Source organism: Prosopis cineraria, unplaced genomic scaffold (assembly GCF_029017545.1).
Source record: "Prosopis cineraria cultivar Desert tree isolate PC_DT_omini unplaced genomic scaffold, ASM2901754v1 PC7, whole genome shotgun sequence".
Classification (NCBI taxonomy): Eukaryota; Viridiplantae; Streptophyta; class Magnoliopsida; order Fabales; family Fabaceae; genus Prosopis; species Prosopis cineraria.
In genome coordinates, this window is record NW_026555338.1 from 26,638,580 (window position 1) to 26,643,402 (window position 4,823).

At 29.2% G+C, this 4,823-nt stretch overlaps 1 pseudogene; it reads right to left on the reverse strand.

The window, feature by feature from the left end:
* Positions 1-2,057: 2,057 nt before the first annotated feature.
* LOC129316647 (disease resistance protein RUN1-like) lies at positions 2,058-4,110 on the reverse strand (annotated as a pseudogene).
* Between the last annotated feature and the right edge of the window lie 713 nt (positions 4,111-4,823).

Genomic DNA, 4,823 nt, shown 5'->3' on the forward strand with positions numbered 1-4,823 from the left:
AAATAAGGAGATTTTATCCTTACATTCTTCATATGCTTGGTAAAAAAAAATTATAATCTGTTTAGCTCTGTTTTTTAAAACATAAAACAGAGCCCTAAAAAATTTACGCTGGACTATATATATATATATATATATATCCTGTTGTTTTCCATCTCACGAGACTATGGAAAAGTTGAAACTCTTGCAATTGCAACAATGATGAAGTTTTTCAAAGGTCATGGGAGGTTAATAGTTCAGAAGTAAAGGGCTGTTGATTGAGGGTGGGCGAGATTGGGATGGGAAGAGAAAAAGGCGAAAGAGAATAAGAAGACATAGTCGCTGTTTTCGTCCAGGTTTGCGATTGACCCTCTTTCTTTTTTCATGGTTATACGACTAGCTCCTTCTTCTTGCTTCTACTGTCGCTGATTGAAGGTAGGGAGCTTCGAACTCCCTTCTCCTTGTTGGTCCTGTTGGTGTGCGTGTGTGTGTAAATTTCAAAGATTGGGATTTTTCACTTGCTTGTTGCTATGTATGTTCGAATAGAGGGGGAGGGGTTTAGGCAAGCTGAAAGTTTTCAGACTTCCTGAGCTAGGTGTAGTATGAATTTAAATTTTATTTGAACTTATTTTGATTTTGGTTTAAAAATAAAATTTAAGAAGATTGATTAATATAAATATTGATGTTGAGAAATTTTAAAGAGGATATTAAAAAATTAGAATTAAAAATAGAGATTTTGAAGAGAATATTTTTATTGATAATTAAATTATTAATTGTTATTTATGTTTTAATCTTTGGAATATCTATCAAATATTGTGGCAATGTTAGAAGGAAGTTTGTTGAATTTATAAGAAGTCAAATAAAATTTTATTCTATATATAAGATTGGAAGATAAATAAACTTTTTGTAATGATTTAAGCAATGATGCCTATAAGATGTTTGATAAAGTGTCTGTTAGAATGAGTTTTATTTGGTTGTGAACTTTCTGAAATTTCAATAAATTTTATAAGGACATACTTAGTTGAAGTGTTAATTATCTATAGATTTAACTTGAGTTTTGTGAATAATTTTTATTGTGAAGCTATCATGAGACGAATTGACTTTTGAAAAATTGCATGGTTGATTATAAATGATAATATTTTTTTAAGACTTGATTTTGAAAATACACCTAAGGTGTTTGATAAAACGCATGATAGAATTAACTTTAAAATTTTAATGTGATTAAAAATGGCGTATATATACACAAGTTTAGTTACACACACACACTTGAGAAGGGTTCAATAGAAGCAAAGTGTTAAATAGAGGGATGCATACATACATGCATATATATTAAGTTTAGTAGAGATTAGAGGAATCAATACATAAATTATATTTAATTGAAAACTTAAGTGATTATGGTGGTGTCAATATTGTAAAAGAGTTTATTAAACTTGAGTAAAAGATCATTGGATTATCTTTTATATTAAATAGGGTGTTTAGAAGAAGAAAGATTGACTCTAAAAAGTGAATTTGTACTTGAAAATACTACAAGTAAGTGAATAGTGTCTCAATAATTTGTTATCAAACTTATTTTATTGAAAATATTGCTTAAGTATCTTTATATGTTACATCTTTTTTTTATATAAATATTTTGATTTTTTAAAATTAAATGATAAAAGGTTTTTAATTTAGTCTTATTTAATAGTTTATGTTTCTAATTTTATTATCAATGATTGAATTTGAAAATGTTTTCTATATAAATGAATTTTTTTTGAAATATTTGAGAATAAAGGAATATCTGAAGACAATTGCTATATTGATCTATATGTAAGAAAAATTATGTTAATTTTTTATACTCGTATGTTTGATTTTATAATGACTTATCATCCTATTTTAAATAAATTAAAATATTATATTAAAGTTTTCTTGATCAAAATTTAAAGAATATATGTCTGTGCATGTATTTTGTACCGGTCACTCTAATTTTTGGAACATGATATTGTCCTAACTTACTAAATCTCGGGGCATTTTGAAAGATCTAATTCTTGTAACCCAATGAGCTTCTTGAAGGACAAAGGCAATTCTTGTATGCCACTCTTTGTCTAGAGCCTAGTATCTCTTTTATTCTCCATGACCCCTAATATTTCTGGAAACCCCTGAAGGCTCTTGCAAAATGAGAGGTCAAGAAATTCAGGAGTCCTTAACCCGATGCTGGGAAAGGTCTCGAGTTTCCTGCAGTTACTAACACTCAATCTTTTTGGTTTACCAAGAGAACCAATGGAAGCATGCACATTAGTTAAATTTGTGCAGCCACTCAGACATAGTTCAGTCAAATTTGGGGCCCCAGATAAGTCAGGAACTTCCCTTAATGATTCACAGCCTCCGAAATACACGATACTTAAAGATGGGAACTTCTGCAAAACAATATAAAAAATCATTAGTCTTGGGATTTTTCATATTTTGTAATGACAACATAAAACACTACCAAAAAAAAAAAAGAATAATCAATGATATAGATACGGAAAAACTTGTAGGAATGTTTATGCTTCATAAAACAAAAAGAAAATTAATATTTTAATTCTATAATTTTTAATTTACTTATAATTTAGTCCCTCAACTATAACTTGTTACGATGCAATCTCTCAATTTTTGACTCGCTTATAATTCAATTCTTATTTTCAAATTTGTTTAAAAAATTATTCTTATCAAATAAGATGGATAAAAAAAAATGCTCATATCTTGTTTTAAAATACCCTTCTCTTACTCCTTGATGTGTGATTTAATTTAAAATAAAAAAGAGGACTAAATAAGCATCTTAAGGTTTGACATATTTTTGAAGGACATTTCATTCCAATCAACCTCTTTAACTACAGGCATGTCGAGATTTATAATTTCAATCTTCTCAGTTCCCTTGCAAACCAACACACAAGTTAACCACAATCTTTTGCTAGATGTGCCAAGAACTGAAACAAATTTGTAGAGAAATGTACAGATTCTACTCAATTTCTAATATATTGCAAGTCGGGCAGTAAAAGAGGAGAAAAGACAATCTATACAGTTCCTCTTTAGATTGCTTGAGCAGATGATTTAATGCTAGGCAGAACTTGAACACTCTTAAGTATAACTGAATTAAAATAACTATAATTAAAATATACATGCAAATGAATGCCTCTTAACTTAGCCTGTTCTCTTCTAAAACAGAAACAATGTCTTCACTAAACCACAACCTAGAGCTTTTGCCAGGCTCATTTGGTGATTGCTGTCAAAAATTTCCCTGCCCATGTCTTGAATCAAGTCATGCATTGTTACACTTGCAATGCTATTTTATGAAAACCAAATGCTCTCCTTGCATACCTTTATGAGACATTTATTAATTAACACTTGAATACCATATCTTGGGCATCTACCATGGGCTAGAGTACTTGTGACATATTCCAATGCGCCTCCTTTAAAGCAGCAGGCAATATCAAGAAAGAATTGTTGATGATATTCTTCCGAAGCACCATAACTTATTTTGAGTATCTGTCGGATCCTTTGATCAGGAGTTATTTTCCAGTTTTCCAAAGCAGAATTCCAATATTGCTCTCCGTACCGAACAAATTGGAACCTATAATTTTCAAAGCCAATGGAAGACCAGAGGCATATTGTACAACATTGTTTAAATTTTCCAAGTAACTTTGCACAGCTCTATTTTGTTTAAAGGCATTCCATGTGAGCAGTTCAAGAGCTTCTTCTTCATTTAGACTCTCTACCTTATAAATTCTATCAACACTGTGTGTTGCTAGCAAATGCCTGTCCCTTGTTGTTATAATGATTTTACTACCAGAACCAAACCAATCAGGTCCCCCAGAAATCGCCTTCAATTGCTTCAAATCATCAACATCATCAGGGACTATAAGAAACTTCTTTCTCTGGAGCTTGGGTCTTATTATTGGAACTTATTGGAATTCCTTCATTGACATCTGTTAAATTGATGTTCTCCCCAAATACTCCAGAAAGAAGCATTTCTTGAAGATGTACCAGGCCATGCTTTTGTGAATTTTCCCGGACATTAGCAAGAAAACAGAATCCTTCAAATAGGTTAGCAATTGAATTGCATGCTGCTCGAGCAATTGTTGATTTGCCTATTCCTCCAATGCCCTGATTCCCTACCATTTGGACTCCTCATTAGAAATAAAAAATAATAGATTGATTAAAAATCAAATGATAAAACTAATATGTGTGTGATATTTTACATAAGTATAATTAAAGGTTTGAACCTAGCTTCGACTTATTTAATAAATATATTAGGTTGAATTTTAAATAGGCCAGGATATAAGTTCATGATAGGAGCCTGACCTATTTATACTTATACTTGCAATAGTTGATGTCATTGGACATCTTTTTGAAATATTTTTTAGGTCAAAATATTTTTTAATCCTTAATTTAAGATACATATATTAATTATATTTTTCAATATTATTTTTATTTAAATTTATTAATTATGAAAAAATATAATACAAATTAAAATTTTTTTATTTAACTATAAATAAAATTAAAAGTTTATTTTGTTTTCAAACCAAATTTATTTATTAAACTATCAAACCCAGTGTTGTTGCTCGGTTACTAACCAAACGAAATTACAAGATCAATTATAATTAACATAATGTCAAACAATTATGTTAGAGTGTAAAAGAATCCATACACCGGATTATATAATATTATTTATTAATTAAGAGTTAATATACAATATGTCATTTATAAGCATATTTGATTATAGGTTAAAAAAATTTAAAACTACAGTGGATTAAAATTTTTTAAGCATAATAAATTTCCAGTTACCATTAAATATATACTTATACAAGAAATATATTTATTTAATTTAATAT